This window comes from Oryzias latipes, chromosome 20 (genome assembly GCF_053564925.1).
Source record: "Oryzias latipes strain Hd-rR chromosome 20, Olatipes_Hd-rR_3.1".
In the NCBI taxonomy this organism is placed as follows: Eukaryota; Metazoa; Chordata; class Actinopteri; order Beloniformes; family Adrianichthyidae; genus Oryzias; species Oryzias latipes.
In genome coordinates this window covers 8,387,977-8,407,346 of record NC_136256.1, presented here as the reverse complement: position 1 = coordinate 8,407,346, position 19,370 = coordinate 8,387,977, and the positions used below count along the sequence as shown (strand labels likewise).

General features: G+C 40.3%; 3 long non-coding RNA genes across 3 annotated transcripts; 2 read left to right on the top strand and 1 right to left on the bottom strand.

Moving 5' to 3' along the window:
* Positions 1 to 1,398: 1,398 nt before the first annotated feature.
* Positions 1,399 to 5,747, bottom strand: LOC144988340 (uncharacterized). The gene is made up of 3 exons (XR_013652211.1): positions 5,317 to 5,747; positions 4,994 to 5,138; positions 1,399 to 4,780 (listed from the first exon to the last, which is right to left on the bottom strand). It is a non-coding gene; the product is annotated as an uncharacterized LOC144988340 (long non-coding RNA).
* A 7,115-nt stretch (positions 5,748 to 12,862) lies between these two features.
* Positions 12,863 to 14,510, top strand: LOC144988273 (uncharacterized). Its single transcript, XR_013652130.1, has 3 exons — positions 12,863 to 12,998; positions 13,116 to 13,228; positions 14,449 to 14,510. It is a non-coding gene; the product is annotated as an uncharacterized LOC144988273 (long non-coding RNA).
* Positions 14,511 to 14,607: 97 nt separating this feature from the next.
* On the top strand, positions 14,608 to 15,258 carry LOC144988276 (uncharacterized). The gene is made up of 3 exons (XR_013652136.1): positions 14,608 to 14,660; positions 14,988 to 15,086; positions 15,214 to 15,258. It is a non-coding gene; the product is annotated as an uncharacterized LOC144988276 (long non-coding RNA).
* Positions 15,259 to 19,370: the final 4,112 nt, after the last annotated feature.

Sequence of the window (19,370 nt, the reverse complement as noted above, 5' to 3'; positions counted from 1 at the left end):
AAAAAAAGTCAAACTCCTTTCCTCTTACTCCCAATTGTCTTTTGATTTCTGATGACACTTCTTCAATCCTGCGGGCAACAGTGTTACGTGCCAGGCAGACTTTGGTGAACTCTTGCTGCTTCTCAGGACAGATTTTCTTCACCATAGTCAACATGCAGTCTTTGATAAATTCACCCTAAGTGAAAGGTTTGCAATGCTTTGCGATTAGCGCTGCTACATCGGAACTGGCCTTTGTAGCATTCTCATTTAACTCTCTGGCTCTTGCAAAATACTACTGCTTTGGCATAGACTGATGTGTTTGGATCCCCCTTCCGGGTTACTGTCTCAGATTCAGTCCAAGCTTGTCAACTTCTTCTGGGACAGTCTACACTGGGTGCCACAGGGAGTGTTATTTCTACCCTGGGAAGAGGGGGGGCAGGGCCTTGTGCACCTGGCCAACAGAAATGCCACCTTCAGGATCCAGTTCTTGCAACAGTTTTTGATTGGTTCAATGTGGAGGGAGCTGGCTCGCAGTATCTTAAGGCGTGTGAGTGGTTCAGGGCTGGATGATACTCTCTTTTTACTGGAAACCAATTTTTTAGATGTGGGTTGCCTCCATTTTATCAGAGTGTTTTTACGTCTTGGCATCTTTTTAATGTTGGGAAACGAAAGAACTCTCCCTCTCTGCTTTGGCTCTTGAAAGAGCCTTTGATTTTTGGTTGGCGGATTGATCCCCGCTCTCCCCAGCCAGCTGTCGCCCCCCCGAGTCCACAGCTCACCGCTCCCCCCAGGGGATGGGTCAAAATGCGGAGAAGAATTTCCCCATTGTGGGATAAATAAAGTATCTATTATTATTATGATTATTATTAATATCTGTATTTGCTCTTTTTAATGTGATTTTTTCCGTTAGTTGTTTTATTTATGGGTCCGGGTACAAGAAGAAAACAAAGAGAAGTGGCAACTGCGTAATTTTATTGTTGGTGAGGCGAAACTTGCGATTCACATAAGCAGGAAGTGCAGGATAGCAGGTAAACCTCTAGCTCAAGGCCCACGGTCCAAATGCGGCCCGCCATGTCATTTTATGTGGCCCGCAAGAGCATAAAAGTTTTTAATTTCTTAAAATAACAAATAAAAATTGGTGTGCATTTATTCATATCTAGGGGGAATCGTACTAAAAAAATAGATGGGCAACTATACATTAAGACTTAAACACTGTCCATATAACCTAACCTGACAGAATAAAATTTAAAAAGATTTATGGTAGAGTAACAAGCAAACATGTGTTTTCATGCAACTGTAATTGTCACTTAAAAGAGTTATAATAAATTAATACATAATGAGTTATTTAACATTAAGGAGTAGTTACATTTATTTTTTATTACATTTAGTTACATGTATAAATTTAATCTGGCCCTTTGTGGATAACCACTATGTTGATGTGGCCCTCAGTAAAAAAAGAGTTTGACACCCCAGCTCTTGCTGATGTTGTTAGTATCTGGAGCTGCAACGTCCACTCCAGGCTAAAATTTGAATTCTCCTTTTTCAGACTGTGGAAACTTTTGTCCTGTTTAAAAAAAATCTGGTGCTTTGACAATGTTCTATGTTATGTGTCAAATAGTGAACTATGTTTTGCTCTTTTTTTATGTGACTAATTGTTCTTTTTCTTGTTATCTGTGATCCTTTATTAAACTGACGTATTAAAAATCCAATAAACTCTTCTTCTTCGTCTTCCTATTCCTATTGTGGTGTAAATGGCGGGAGGCACCAAAAACAAGGTGCAATACCGCCACCTACTGTGTTGGAATGTTAGTCAAAGCAAAGTGTCACATGGGGTGATGTTGTGTAAAGTGCTGCTGCCCTCTAGTGGGTAAATGAGGAGTAGCAGTAGTGCTGGCCAATTTATAAAGTCTAAGTGATTTTATGACAATTGTACCACAGGCCACATTTGGCCCACGAGCCGGACTTTGGACATGTCTGGTCTAGGGTGTACCCATCTCCGTCTAACAGTAGTCGAGATGGGTTTCTGAAACTCCGCTGCCCCAAAAGGGATACAGCAGGTTAACAAAATAAATAGAAGTTATGGAGAACTATGGATCAATTCACTGTACTGGATGTGTTTTGTACCCACAGTCACTGGTTGTCACTGAAACTGTCACATGCCCAAGGTAATGATTGGTTAATGCTACGCAGCAAACTCCCAGGAATTCAGATTTGTTTGAACTTGTGGCTGTCGCCGACTTCACACCGCTGAAACTGCGCCGCTGCCAGACCTAAGAAATACATTTTTTTTTTAAAATTCTCTAGTTACCTTAAGCTAATATCACTGTCAATCACAGATCAGGACCACACCTCCCCCGCTATTTTTTTATTTATTTTTTTTGGGTTGAGAGTGGAGTCAGCTTTCAACTGTGCTGTTGTGTTGCCCTTAAAAAGTAGACCATTCATTGACGGTGTACCTTATAATCCAGGGCTCCATATAGCGCAGAAATTACAGTTTGACATTATTATAAGCTTGAGTTTGTTTTGTATCTTACTAGCACCCCAGATTTATACATCAAAGCATGTAAAGAAATTTTACATTTGTGTAAACTTTTGTGTGATCTGTGACAATCAGAAATGCATTTAGAGGAAATCAAGCTGCTGGAGCACATTAACATGAACAAATACATCAAGCTTAGGGCAACCTACAGTAAGATGACTTAAGGTACAGTATCTTGTAATGAGACCCTACCCTCCAGGGTGAAAGGCTGCTCCACACTCCAGATTGTACCTATTGTTTAACTTCCTATAATATATTTATAGTACAATACACCTTTAACTTTTGTAAACCAATAGGTATCTTTACTTTGCAGGGTTTATGGTACACTTGAAATGCACAGAAGAATGAATTTATTTAAAAACCATTTTCCCCTTCTCTGCTTCCAGACAGTTTTTTCAGAGAAGAGAACGAAACAGTTGAATAGAAGTCCCTTTCAATTTTAGTGTGGCATTTCAAATAGGTTTTCAAATACAACGATCTCCTTTTTTTTTAAAGAAAAAATTGCTGCAGGGATTGAAAAAAAAAGCTGAAAAGTTTTATTTGATGTCCGCAATTCCTGTAAAATAAATAAGTTCAAGGCAATCCTGAAACCAGTGCTGGGTAAAGTACTTCTAAAATGTAATTTATTACTTTACTTAGTTGCTGGATCAAAATTGTAATAAAATACAATTTCTCATTACCTATTTCATTCATTCATCTTCTACTGTGTATTCCCTTTCGGGGTCACGGGGCTGCCGGAGCCTATCCCGGCCACTTGTGGGTGAAGGCAGGGGGCACCCTGGACAGGTCGCCAGTCTATCGCAGGGTCTCTTTACCTATTTTTACTGTGTTTTAGTTTGTTTTCCTCTTGTAAAGAAATTCTCAAGGGAAAAAAACGGTTTGCACAAACAAGATCCTCATGTCTTTCATTTAACTTTATTTTTAAACCAATGACCTTGTTCAAAGTATGAACCTGGTTCAAGACATAATCTGGTTTTCTTAGAATTTAGACAACATTGTAAAGAATTACACAAAGTGAGATGTGGAAAAAAAACCTGCACTACAAAAAGTCTGCTTTAAAAAACAAGAAACAAAAGTACAAAAATATGGTAAATATCACTTAAAATAAGAAAAATTATCTGCCAACAGAACAAGAAAATCTGGCTTATCTAGACTTCTCAAAACAAGAAAAAAAATCTAACCTCATAGGACTCACATATATCTTAAAATTAGTATATTTTTACTAATATCAAGCAAATTTCTACTGATCTAAATAGAATTTATAAGATTCTTTTTCTCAAAATGTTAAAAATATTCTTTAATTAAAGATTTTGCTAGAAAGGTTTACTTGACATTATGCAAACCACTAGGGATGCATTTCTTGAAACCAGCCAAATATACTACAAAAAACTATAGTACTTTTCTGAATACTAAGGGAACAGTTAACACTATTCTTTTCTCATTATGCATAATAATTTACTTGAAATTCTTGAAATAAGGCAAAATACCTCCATTTATATTGACCATAAAAATGTCACAAACGTGTCTAAATGATGATATGAATCCAGCTCCTTTTAACTGCTTTATTGTAGAGAAGCACATGAGCAGAAAGAAACATGACTATTGCTTGTCTGGGTCGAAAGACAGACATGTGATGACTACAAACAGTGCTGTAAATTGCATAAATGAGTATCACACAGGAACGTGTAAAATGATACTGCGAAATGCCAAACAGGCTACATTTCAACACAGTAACATTGTAATATTGTACAAGTCTACTCAGTAATAAACTTTTTCCACTCTGCAATAGCTTCTTTGTAAGAGGAAGTCATGTCTTGAGCATGGATAGTGTCCATAAGAACTTACGTCTGCGGCACAGATAGGAGTGTTGCACTTGGAATACGTCAGATGAAAGGTGTAGTAACATGCCATGATATACATCACACTATCAGATATGTCCTCCTTTGGGAAGATCAGCACAGGCATGGTTCCAATGGCTACTATGCAGTTGGTTTCACAGACTATCACCAAGGGACTCAGGAGAGGTCTTGATTGAAGAAAGGTGTTGGGGTGTTCTGCAGACTCAAACACAAAAATAAAAACAATGCAAAAATAAAAAAAAACTATAAATCAAGTAAGACTAAAACCTGTTGTTTGCCCATAAACATCTTACCTCAAGGATGTGAAGGATCACTTCACTCGAATGTTCTAACTTCTTGGGTGAAGCGACAGGTGATGGGAACATGTCTGGCAAAGCCTTCATCAAGGCAATCGTTTGCTTTACTGTGAAAAACAAACAGCATAATTTCATTTAGTGCAAAAAAAAAAATACAAATATAAAAACCGAAGACAAAATAAAATTAAGATTTAAGGATGTTACACTAAACACATTTTGCCACCAGTTAATAAAAACACTGATTTTACCACATATTTTTATACAATTATTATCTATAAAACAAAATGACTGCTGCACATATACAACAGCACATAACTGACCTTTATGTCCCTTTGGAGGCCTCATCATTTTTTTGAAAACTCCATAAAACTGAGCCTTTTCAAAAAAGATTTTCCAGCGATTCATGAGTTCAGGAATGATGGGGGGCTTTCCTTGATTGAGGATCCGATGCATTCCATCCATTATCTGACATAAAGAAAAAATATATATATATTTTATTTCGATCAAACTCCTACTAATCATAAACTTATTAACATGATTGCCAAAATCCTATGACTTTTATGAATAAAAGTCCAACATTTTACGATGAGTACGACTTATTTTACTAATGCAAACACGAACCATCTGAAAATGATTTGCTCACATGATCTAGATCTCTGAAGCAGGGATATGCCTGAAGAATTTTGGTGGTTCTGTCCTTTTCCTTTATAACATCAGAGTCAATGTAAGCCTGTCTCGATTGGTATTCAAGGTCCAGCAGCTGGGCGACATCCTTTTTGTTGGGTGTGGGCCTAGACTTTGTGATGTCTTGCCTGGTTCTGTCGGCTGTCAGGCGTTTCACGCTCTTCTGATGAAACGTAATTACAAATCGATGTTTCTGTTTGAAGAAACAAATGTCTACAGTTACAAACTTTTAAAATACAACAACTATTATACCACTTTTAAAATCAAACGTGATTAAAACTGGGCTGAAGTTGTTATCATAGCAAAATTAATTTTAATGATCAAAAATAATTGATAATACAAGTAAAGTAAAATCTAGGTATTTGTTTTGTAGTGAGTCAAAGACACATTACCCCATTTCTAAATGGTAAATCTTTATTTAGTTGGTTGATAGTTAATGATGTATTATTAACAAAGCTATGAAGCTGGCCAGAAAAAAAGGTTTATATTAGCATACTTACTTATGATATATTTTTAAACTAGGTTTTAATAGATGAAATAGTAAAATGACACGCATTTCCCTTGTCAACATTAGTTTTAGTTGTACAACAAAACACAATATCAATATGTGATCTTACCAACCACCTCCGTAGCCTCTGCAGTTCCTCTTGATTCTTGGGGGGAATCTTTCCAAAATCAAAGTAGAGCCACTTGACTGTGTCATCAGCAAATGTCTCCTGACTGCTGCTGCTACCAATACGTATGTCCCGGCTCCTCTTTCTTAATAGAGTTGCTCCCTGCTTCTTTTTGGTAGAAGTCACATTCTGGACCCTTTTCAAAAGCTGCTTCTTGACAGATTCCTAACAAAAACACAATGTTTAAAAATAGTTTTATTCTAAATGAAATTAACGAGCACTGATCTAAAATAAATCATATGATCCTATCCACTCAGCCCCATAAGCTGCAGATTTGTCCTGCAGCATTGGAAAATACTCAATGAGACATTTAGCTATCGCGGTTATCTCACGGCTGCATGGATATTGGAAGTCATCTCCTGCAGCTCTTTTGATTGCGATCATGCTTGTTACTGTATTTCTTATCAAGCGACAGCAAAGTTCTTTAGAGAGTGTACAGTCTCCTTCTTGGCCATCACTCTGCTTTTCAAAATAAGCTAATCTTGCATGTTCCAGCTCTGTGTCAGTGTACACAACATATCTCACAGATTTGACTCACAAGCTGTACAGTTCTGCTGGTGCCATGTTGGTCTCTTGGGTTTGAAGATGGGTTAATGATGGAGGATGAAGATGGGCTTGAAACAGGATTTGTTGCAGAAGAAATAGTGCTTGCATCGCAAAGTCCAGAGGAGGTGCCTGGTTGAACCTGGTCTGACTCTTCACCCTTAAATCTCACAGAAATTACAAGTAAATGGCAGTGCTCTAAAAACATTCAAAAGAAAAGCTTCACTAACATTATATATGGCATGATTAAATATCACCACAACATTAAAATTAATTAAATATCACCTCATTTTCAACATGTGCAATTCTCCAAATGGCTCTCCTTCTGAAAAAGTGCTCTGGCCCCAGAAAGAGATCAAGCAAGTCTTCTTCAGAAAGACTGGGAAGCATGTCCGTGATAATATTGGCAGCTCGAAAAGACATAGAACCATATTGAAAATAATGTCTAAACACCTCTGAAACAGGAACAGACTTAAAGATCAAATCTGCCTGCCATTTACATTAAATGTATAAATCTGATCTTATATCAACAATGCTAACAACTGATATTTAAATAGTTTCTGTTCAGTTTAACACATGCAGACACATAAAAGCCTGTCTGTGTGGCTTCAGCTTCCAGGCTGTCCAAAAAGAACTCAATTCGTTTTCTGGGTTCACTGCTTCCCATCATCAAAAATTTTCCTCAATTTTTTTTCCAAGTTATCTATTTGTTTTATCAAAATTTCCTTATGTCACTAAAAAATATATTTTGAAGTATAGTTTGATCTAGCTGGATTTCAGGTGATCTGCTTAGGAATCTGCTCACAGGTGGAGGCGTGTCTGCCTCCTCCTCTGTGTTTGAGTATAGGGTGAGAATTCGAAATGCATACAGAATATAAAAACATAGATTATTGTAACAAATTAATCCCATATTTATTTTCAAATTGTAAAAAATTAAAAGTTAATTTGTTAAACTACCCTATGCTGTTAGATAATGTAGTGACTTATGTAGAAAATGTATGTTTTAATATCTTATTCTTTATTATGTTACAGCTTTATCTTTAGTGTGAAGTGAACTTATTTTGAACTATCCAGATTTATGGTCGTGTGACATTCCTTTTTGCTTTATGGCTGCAGCATCCTGTGAATAAATAGCATGTTCTTTGTGCAAAGTTAGGAGTTTTCCATAGGTGCAATAAATATGCCATGGACTACATCTGTACCATCTGGGTTGAAGGTTCTTCCCCTGGGAAAGTGTGAAGATTCGTGTTCTCATGTGGAGGTTGGAGCTGACCTTTGCTCTGGATGCCGGTAAAGGAACCTTGGGTTGTCCAGGAATGATTTACTCTGACCAGATGGGGACTCTTTTGATCATCGGACTGTGTGCGCCGGTAAAACGGGCCCCCGAGAGGCGGAGCGGATCTGAAGTTGGCAACCTTCAGCTATTGGCCAGAGGAAGCAGGCGGGCTATCAGCTGACGAATCAGAGCGACCATGGGCGGAGGACCGGCAGCCATAATGTTTCCGGAAGGCGGAGATTCAAACACAAGTTAAAAGGACTGTTTTTAAAGTTTTCCATTGTTCTTAGGAAAATTTACGAGTAATTTGCATGTAACTTGTCCGTCAGTAGATCTTTACTTGAGAATCCAGATATATCTGCATTAATGTTTAATCTGTGCTCTAGAACTATTGTCAGGGAAATAAACTTCGTGTACTTTTACTCCGGATTGAATCCTTTTTTGCTTTACCCCTCTCGACTATCGAACACGCATGTATGGAAAGAACTGAAAAGCGAAGATTTCATTCCTACAATTACGGTGACCTCGAGACGTGAAGTCGGGGGCGGATAGGAACGCGGACCAGACCGGCTGGACCAGATCATAGTGGTTTATTACGAGATTACTGAGACTTTCGGCAAAAAGTCGGTGACGTACTCTCCCACGTGCTTGACTTCCCTCGAGGCCTCATAGAGTACGGTAAGCAGGAGCCTTTTATGAATTTCTGCGTATTGAATAACTCAAATAAAGGGGAAGTGGAGTGTGTGGGCACCATAGCGCACCCGAATAAGTTTTGTGGTTCACTCTCCCTGGAACGTCGATTTGGGCAGCAGTAAATTGTACACATTGATCAGCAGCAAATTTTGAAATATTGATAAACAGCAAATTATGCAGGTTCTGCGTCTGTTTAGCCTGTGAAAATTTGGGAGCTTGTGACAAGTAGGTTTGCGTCTGTTTGGGCCTGCGACGCATTAAGGCGGACAACAAACAGTGTTACTATAGGAACTGATTTTGCGCGTCTAGGATTTTCGGAAAACACCAAGGAGGCGTCGGCCTCTACAAATTATTTTTTTATACGCGGAGAGAAACCAAAGAAGGATTCAAAATAAACATGGACGGTGAATTTGACAGAAGATGAGGAAAATTGTCCATTTTGTCAGGACAACAACGACAACACAACATGACTTGACCACTGACTGACGACAATACCGACGTGATCGCTGATGAACGGACTGAATGTATGAGATTTTGGAGACGTGACTGCTTACACTGCGCGAAAAGAGCCAGAATCCTCAATATCTGTTGTGGATACTTTCTTAAATATCTAAAGAATCTGGACCATTTCTAATGCATATCCAGACATGCAGCATATCTGAAGATATCCGGGCAAAAGATACTGGTTGTGTCTTATTTTGGTCATATCCAAGTTCCGAATATGACCTGAAGTCAAATCTGGAAATATCTGGAGTAAAGATACTGAAGAAGGTAAATATCCTGTAGTATCTGTAGTGCATACTTATCTAAGTGTTGAGGCATTTCTGGTGCATATCCAGACATGCCGCATATCTGAAGATATCCGGGCAGAAGATACTGGTTGTGTCTTATTTTGGCCATATCCAAGTTCCGAATATGACCTGAACTGAAATCTGGGAATATCTGGAGTAAAGATACTGAAGAAGGTAAATATCCTGTAGTATCTGTAGTGTATACTTATCTAAGTGTTGAGGCATTTCTGGTGCATATCCAGACATGCAGCATATCTGAAGGTATCCGGGCAGAAGATACTGGTTGCGTCTTATTTTGGCCATATCCAAGTTTCGAATATGACCTGAAGTCAAATCTGGAAATATCTGGAGTAAAGATACTGAAGAAGGTAAATATCCTGTAGTATCTGTAGTGTAAACTTATCTAAGTGTTGAGGCATTTCTGGTGCATATCCAGACATGCAGCATATCTGAAGATATCCGGGCAGAAGATACTGGTTGTGTCGTATTTTGGCCATATCCAAGTTCCGAATATGACTTGAAGTCAAATCTGGAAATATCTGGAGTAAAGATACTGAAGAAGGTAAATATCCTGTAGTATCTGTAGTGTATACTTATCTAAGTGTTGAGGTATTTCCGGTGCATATCCTCCGCAGTTACCATTGCCGCTGTAGGTACCATAACCGTTCGGCCTGGAACTTCCCTTTGGGGTCCTACGACTAGTGCTGACGTCACATTATGTGATTGGCTGTGTTGGTCTGATGACGTGTCAGACAGTGATTGATCTGGACAATTTACGATACTATCTATCTATTTACCAAGGCTGTGTCCCACCAAGGTGGGGTAGCGTAGACAGGGCACACAATTTTAACTCCCTCCTTCTCTTCCCCAAACCCTCCGCCTTCAGTGTGTGCGTGTGTGTGTGCGTTGGTGTGTGTGTGTGACACTGGTCTAAGGCCTGGTCTAAGCCACACCACACTGCACCAGGGTCAGCTGCACACTCCAGTGTGGGCACCTCCACAGCAGGGCCTCAGCCAAGGCTGGTTTCCCCTTGCCGCTTCATCCCAAGACCAGACCTCTACCACACCCATCCATTCATTCATACACAAACTCTCGCCACCCATCCCTGTCCTGAGCAGCCTCTCTCCCCTGCACCACAGTCATCCCTCTTGCATTCAGCGCTCTCCTTACACCCTCCGTCCATCCCATTCGTGGTCTTCCTCTCATTCTCACTCCACTCACATCAGATTCATATACCCTTTTCACCAAACGCTCCCTTTCCATTCTTTCAACATGTCCAAACCATCCCAGTGCCTTTTGCTCTGCTCTATAAGCCAACTCTCGCATCACACCAGTTCTCTCTCGGATAACTTCATTTCTCATACGATCCATACGCGTCACACCACACATACTCCTCAAACATCTCATCTCATCTACATTCAGCTTCCTCTTTTCCGCCACTTTCAGACTCTGTTTCAGCCCCATATAACGCTGCAGGCACCACCACACCCTCATAGAATCTCCGTTTCGCATGCTTTTCCAGTGATCTACATTCAATCACTCTCTTCATCCCCCCCATATCTTTCGTACTTCGTTCATTCTAAACTCTACCTCTTCCCCTATTCCACCATCCACACAGACACACGACCCCAAATACTGAAAACACTCTACCTCTTCCAACAACTCCCCATTTAATGCCACATTCAATCTACGTTCACCCTTTAACCTCGTACACCTCATCACCTTACTCTTTCCCTTATTCACCAATTTACGATACTAATATTAATAATATTAATAAATAATGTTATGACGTCTGTTGTAAACGAACAGAGCTGCGAGATAGTATTTGAAAGGTGCCTTTATTATTGTTATGATTATTATTGAATTCATGTTCTCTTATAGTTCTTTTAATCTGTGCACCCATTGCTTTATTATTGACAGAACGGACCCGGAAGGGCAACATTTAGCCGTGCTGACAAAAATTTCAGCCACGGCTGAACTTAAACTGGAGTAACGAGCGGATTGTGACAACATGTCTTTATAAAAATGACAAAGAATATTGTCATACACAATTTATGGGGGAAAACTCCTTTAGGTTACAAAAGGGAACATGAAATGAAAATACGTAGAGCCCAAGCAGATGTCAACGCTACGTAGTTTGTCCAAATGGGGTTACCGTAGTGTGACGTTATACTCAGTCGAAAGGACCCCGAACGGAAGTTCCAGGCCGAAAGGTTATGGTACCTACACCGTATTTTATGATTTGTGCAAAGGCGATACTGCATTAGGACATGTATTGTCTCTGGATATTATATGTATCACTTGTTTGATAAGTGCCTTGCCTAGCAATTTATGTGCACAAGATACTTCAAAAGCACATATATTTGAGAGTTTGCTCTGCACTTATATTTTCCCACAAATTTTTAAAAACAGGTGTGAAAAGTATTGACAAGTCAACCCAAGTTTGATTAAGATATACAGTAATATCCTCATTGCTTCATCAAAGGTAATAAAAACAATGGCACTTCGGGCATACAACAAATTTTGTCATTTTCAACAGCCAATTTCTTCCTGAGCATGTATCAAGTGGCAGGAAAGTCTTTTGTAATGTTTTGTAAAACAGTATCTCATATTATACCAAAATAAACCATAAGAAACCTTTTAAAAAACTTTAGGATCGTTTTTGGTAAGAAATCAATGATAACTGCTGCTCTGTTTAGTGTTTTCAGGGAGTGGGTGAAGAAAGTTTATTTTTTTTAACTTTATTGTTCAAAATGTAGGTACAGCCAGGAGAGCAAACATATTACATGCATTTTACACAAAAACATTCAGGTTTCCACAACTTTCATACAAACATACAGCTTTCTTAAGGCTTTTAGAGATTTAACTGAGATACATTTCAATTTGTTTGATTAACACGGGGGGGGGGGGGGGGATAGAAGATGAATAGAATAAGCATTTATGAATATACAATTTGCCAAATATAATAATAACATTAATTATTAGTTTTTATTTGAGTCCAAGTTTTTATTATAAAACCCAAAAATTATATATTCGAATTTCAGAGTGAAGTTGGGGTGAATATGATTACTGATAAATTGTAAACACTTCTTCCAAAAAAAAATCTAATTTCAGTACAATTCCAAAAAAGAAGATTAATTGCTTTTGGATGTTCTTTGCAAAAGGGACAAATCAATTTTTTAATGTATCTTAGCATGAATTGATTAGTGGGGTAAATTTTGTGCATGATTTTAAAAGAAACTTCTTTCATTTTTTATTTTATTTATCATAGATTTTTGGGTCACACTCCAGCCCTTTCTCCAAATGCTGCCGGGAACAAAACGTCTTCAGTAGTTTCGAAGCCGCTAAACAACACGAGGAGAACGAACGGCCGTGACGTCTTACCCGAGCTCCAGTAAAGTGAAATTTGATTGGTCACGTTCTGCAACGCGACAAATCAGCTGTCAAGTTACAGCGCTCCGCGCCGCCATGACGCAGTCTGTTTGAAAACAATGGCGGCACGGAGCGTTAGGTCCGAAGATGAAGACGGAAAAAAAGAATAAAAGTTGACCGTAGGAGACATGGAAACCCTCTAGTAAGCGAGGCCGACCGCGTCCTCACAACGAAAAGACCTCAGAGGATCCGGGAGTTGGCGGCAGTGACCCGGCCGAGCTGATAAGTTCAGGTAAAACTTTTGATCTATGGGCATGTTATTCGGGGCTTGGAGGCTACGGGGTTATATTTAACCAATTCCGGGGCTATTTTAAATAGCAAAAATAACCACATCATTCCCTTTTTTCAGGAAAATAGTTTTCATCTGAAGCGATTGAAACATAATCACAGAGGCTGGACGACGTGGAAAAAACCAAGAAGAAGCTACAAGAACACCGGATACTACCCCCCCTCGAAGTTTCCGTATGTATCTTCCGTGTGTAAAAATATTTTGTGCTGAAAAACTTCGCTTTTGTATAAAACTTCAAGGAACCCAGAAACATGTCATCACCTAACGGACAAACGTCGAGCAGAGACTTTGACGCGGTAAACAGCAGGACGTGACCGTAAAGATTAATGAAGTGCGTGGAGGGGATGGGGGATTGGGGGGGTGGAATCCGCGGCACACGTCTGTGCAGAACCGGGGCCTGTGATCCGTATGGATCATGGATCATCCGCGCAGCCTAGTAGCTTCTCCTGGGATTCGGTGTCAGACCGTAAAACCTCATCACGCGCGGGACGTCATCACCGCGGACCCACACTTTATTTATTTATTTATTTGAAGACACAGAGGACTCATATGGTGTGTGATTTGAACTATAAACATATTCATCTTCAGCTAATTATTGTGTATTCTCGTGCGGTTATGGACAAATGTTGGATACCCTCAGCACTATGTCAATTAGGTTTCTTTTAGGTTCTACGTGTTGGGCGGCCGCGGCGTCACTCCTCCCGATTCCCCCGCTGGAGCGGCAGACGTCGCCCCCCACCGCCGTGGGGCCTGTGTAGCGTGAGCAGCACGGAGACACGGGGGTCCACCGGCAGTTGCGCCCGAACCGGCTGCACAGGGTCCGAACGTCGGCTCCCCTCTCGCTAAGGGCGCCGGAGGAGGGAAAGGAGAGGCGAGGAGCCTGGGGGGGCGAGGGTGGAGCGCAGGCCACCCGATGTCTCTGCACTTCTGTCAAAAGTGGCAGGAAAATATACGTCTGGAGGCGCTACGAGCTCCTCATGGCGTGACTTCAGCGCGGCAGGAAACATCGTCACCCCGTTAAGATCCTCACTGATAGCTGACACGGTTAATATGTTGGTGTTCCGGTCACGTAACATGAAGACGGACAAATAAAAGCAGCAGCACGATTCACTAAAGCAGCCAAACAGACAAACACGTGTTCACTTTTTTTTTGCACTTTAAAAAAGGTTGTTCATGTTTAGCCTATGTTGAACCTTTCCTGCGAGGACTTTTCTCTTTCTGACCGTGGTCGGAAAACGTTGGCGGATCTCCCTTTGGGGTTATAAGCTACATGCGTTCTTGAGTTTGCCACTCGGCTGCTGGGGGGTTTTGTGTTGGGCAGGTGCCTTTATTCTAGAACATTGGCCAGAACAGCAATGTTACTGTAACCTAACAGACTTCTTCTTTCTTTCAGATTCTTGTCCATCACAAGAACCTCGGAGAGCAGCTCCAGTGGAAGGTCCGGGCAGATGATAAGTATGTTTCTTTCTCACTATCATTTTAGGAAACTTGACTAGAACTCCAGTCAGTTATAAAATATTGTCTTTTTTTTAGCTTCAGAACACCACACAATGACGGCGGCAGTGAAAGATGTGGAACCAAATTGGAGTTTCCACCAAGTTAGAAGTAAGCGCCAACATGAAGTTGGATTTACACAACTCGCCATAAGTTAGAGATAATGTGAGAGACTCAATGTCAATAATCAGTGTTACTTTCTTTTCAGAGATTTTTTGAATAGGATTGCAATTGTATTAGTGTGATAGACAGCTCATTTAGTGTTTCCATGTCTTAAGACCAAACACTAAGTTACATTAACGATATAGCATTGACAATGGATAATTAAGATAAGCCACTGTGACAGTCTGCATGGGACATTTTGAATATTCCACTTTGGAAACATGTTTGCAATATGTTGACCTCATCTTCTGTACATTTCATATTTCCATCGACTAGGAGCTTGCAATCAAGCTATTGACAGTCTCAAGTGCAAAGAGAGAGAATGGAGATAGAAGCAAGGAGGAGGTCAAAAGGAGGACCAGTCAGCATGATCAGGTGAGTTGTCCTATTTGTGACCTTGTTTCATTTACTCAGGTCATGCATGGTCCAGTTGAACTGTGTATGTGTGTGTATGTTGTTTCCTCTAATTAAAATAATATTTTCCTTTCCTGTTGGTCCATAGCTCTTCAAAAAGAGGGTCAAAATTGCTGAGAAGATTCTCAATCAAGAGGATCTGTCATAAAAAAAAGAGCCAATGCAAACTATGTCAGCGACGAGGAAAGTGACGAGGACAAACATGTTATTATCAAGCCTCGCCAAAGTGGTGCTCCACTAGGCTAACCATGGTGATGCTGAAATGCCATAAAGCCTGGGATGAAAACTTGAGGAGTGGAATTGAGCCAAAATTACGCACGAGACACTCAGCTGGCTTTACTGAAGGAAACCCACCACCAGTCAAGAGCTGCTATCTGGCAGAAGAGAAAAAAAGGATGCATGTTTGTTTGTGGTTTTTGACTTATTTATTTATTATCTAATAAAATATTTTTGAGTAATACCGGTTTTCTGTTACCTTTTATTTCTTATATATTTTTGAGATGACTGGTATCTTGAAATATCCTGACTTACATCACTAGTATTTGTTCTTCAGATATGTCTGCTGGCCATATGTTCCAAATCCTAAATTCAGATATGACTGGTATACGGACATCAGATATCAACAGATATGACATGGATAGAATCTGGAAATATCCTGAACTCAGATATCACTGGTGTTAGTTCTTCAGATATGCCTGCTGGCCATATGTTCCAAATCCTAACTTCAGATATGACTAGTATACGGACATCAGATATCAACAGATATGACATGGATAGAATCTGGAAATATCCTGACCTTGGATATCACTAGTGACGCATCTCATATCTGGAGAGAATCTCATCTCCAGATTCTATCAGAATAAAAGTGTCCCATACTCGGAGTTGATATGCTCAGGACATGAACTTAGAGACAGTCATGTCCGGAGAGTATCCACCGTAGATATCACCAGATATGGGGTATTTCTGAGGATATCCAGACAAATATATGTCCTGATTCTGGGGGCTTTTGCGCAGTGTTAGGAATGAAATGTATGCATGAGATTTTGGAAAGTATGGGATGAAAAACTGTTTGAAATCGGCGAATTTTGGCTTTATTTTCCATGTTTCTGTGTGAATTGTTTTCTCTATGGACATGGCCATCTTGTTTCGAATTAGCCAATAACGGGACGTTTTAGTTTCTTTCGAATGCGTCGACAGCTCTGATTGGCTTTGTTTGTACCATGTGGTCGGCGTGACGGCGTCCATGCAGACCAAAATGTTGGACCTGCGCTAAACTTTCACGGTCCAAAGCTGAAGAGTTTGCGATCTAATTTGTGGTAAAATAATGACTGACATCGTAGTTATTGAGTGTGGTCATGACCTCGGTTGTAAGGCGTCGATAAAAACAAATTTCAGTGGTCTTGGTTCGACGAAAAAGATTTTCAAGTAGGAAGGCGCTAGTATGAGCAGCGCTTCCGACGGAAGTTTAAGCCACAACAGCAGCTTGACTACACATGCAGCTGCAGCCTGCAGCAACTGTCTCTGTTCGAACGAAAATAACTTTCTCGGGAGTTTGCCTAAAGTTGGGCAAATCTTTCTAAAACACAGTAAGGTAATATTGGTCCAATATATTTTGTGTAAAATGATTTTGCAATTATTTCGGTTTTCTTATTTTGAATACATCATGTCTCTACTTTATTTGTATTTCCCAATTACCATGATTTAGTTAAGTTTTGCTAAAAAGTAATGTTATTGACACTAATTGTAAGTATTTGTTTGTTTAGATCCGGAGTCCCTTAAAAAGAATGTTTGCAATGTTTAATTTAGTTTGTATGTTTGTTTTAATATTTCCCAGATTGCTTAGTGTTGGTGTTAAAGGATTTATTGGTGTTTAAAGATAGTTTGAAGCGGATCCCATGTTTTGATGTAATTATAGTTTGAAAACAGTGTAAGTGGATGATGTACAGAATGGGAAAAGGACAAAGCAGCGAAGTAAAGGAGAAATGAAAGGCATGGGAAGTGATAGAGGGTCTGTGGACACGGAAAGGTAAGGTAAGGAGGTGCTGGTTCTAGTAGAACAGAAGAAGGGGGGACATGAATGTTAATGCTAGTGGTAAACGCTTCATTTCAGTGAAATGGTTTATTTTGTATATGTGTAAGGTACCTAATTTGTTGTGTTATGTATTTTGGTCTGGTTTTGGGAAAACAGTTAAAAGTTATCGTCTGCGTTTTGATTGTCTGTGTTTAAACAAACCTGTTGTCGTTTAGAGTGTGAATTGTGTTTTTGGTTAAATTATGAAAGGCCTAAATTGTGGAATTTTGTTGCTTTTAGTACTTCTCAAAATTCTTTTTGTCGGACAGCAAGTCCTTAATGGTAAGTCAAACAATTTGTCTTTTTTTCTGGATTAAAAGTGAATGATTAGCTGCCAGAATGCATGTAAGACAATATATTTTTCAAAGATTTTGCTCCACATCTGTCATATTGTTCAGAGAAAAGTTTAGGAATTTTTTTCTTTTGCTGATTTTCATCACTGATTAGCTGACTTTTGCATCCATAGAGTTGGTGATGGTGAAAAGAAAGCATGACAGTACTAAATCTGCTTTAACAACATCTGCAGTAACAACATCTTTTTTTTCCAAGCAGCGCATAGCTTTAATGTTGCAGGAAAGGCGCAGAGCAGACCCCTCCTGAGACCTCATAAATCTTTACACAGAAAACCCCCTCTGCTTCATTGGGTGAGTGACAAAAAGAGCATTTCTCAGTTCTCTGGCTTCACAGGAAGGAGCCGTGTTAGGAGTGACTGACCCTCAGGTCAGCTCCACTAATCAAATGAAGCCATGACTGCATGCATGGAGAATGCATTGGAGCATCTGTGAGGTGAAAAGAGTTGATTTAAAATAACATCTGATTCATCACTGCAGAGCACATTTGAAGAAAAAGGGCAGAGGGAGAAGTTGAACAACTGAAAACGGTCATTTATACTGCAGGAAAAATCCACTCTGGATAATAAAGGTGTTACCAAAAAAAAAAAAAAAACATATAACATGATGAGTTTAAATACCCTCAGGACCTGCAGCAATGTTCAGGTATCGGAGGCCAGGACAGGAGGACAGGTATCCACCTCCTGGGAGGCGTGAGCCACCCAGGGTACCCACAGCAGCAGCTGGAAATGGCATCTGTGGCGCTCAGGACAAATGGCAACGACTGCCCACAACAAGGTACCCAACAGCACGGCGTGGCGGACATGAACAGCACCCACGTCCGCTCCAAGCTCTTCCACCGTGGCGAAGACCACAGGTGGCAAGTCGGACAATACCACTTGGTGATGCAGGAGCCATGGTCCCTTTCAAGCTCAGAGGTAACCCATGATGGGTCTAGTGGACACTCCATCTGCTCTGACAAATGAACATAGGATTCCACGAACCTGCAAAAGACCATCCGACTGACTTTTGACCAGATGATGGAACATTCATTTGTGCATTCACCACACACGCCTATGAATCTGTTGGGACGGAACATTTTTGTCAAAACAGGAGCCAGCATTTTTCAGACTGGATGCCATGCCACACACCGCAGCCAACCCCCACTGCAGACACTTGCTGGATCCAGAGGCCCCTGAAACGCCAGGTGTGTCCATGACTTTCAGGTATGGCTGCCATGAGTCCTGTCCTGGAAGCCATATTTTTCCGCCTCCGATGACCTGAACTGCGCACTCTATTATGACAGAGAGGATGATCAACTGTACCAGGAAGCATTTCATCAGGTAGACGGCCATACGTGGCATTTAAACTACACTGACATATATTGGTCAAGAGGGTGTATAGTTTATTTTGCATTCACACACTCACGTTTGCAATGGTACCGGAAGTTAGACACAGCTGTATCGCCCATTGAATTAGCACCCACCTGGTCACGAAGCTCGGCAACTCAGACCCATGACTAAAAGGGATGTAGACAACACAAACTGTCTAAACTGTGATTTTCAGGTGTTCACGTCTCTCCCTCAATAAAAATGTATAGGATAACTTTGCCTTCAACAACTAACTCCTCAGTTCTGGAGCATTTCTGCATTGTCAGTCATCGCAACAGAGAGAAGACAGATCATGAAGATGCAGAAGTGATGTTAAAAACGCTCTCTGATGCTTCATGGTCAACAGGTTCAGTTGATGTTTGTTCATGCTCCACCGTTCTCCCGGTGGAGAGTCAGGTAACTGCAGGAGCACATGTTTCTAGATCTCAGTGCAGCTGAGTGACGGATGCAGATG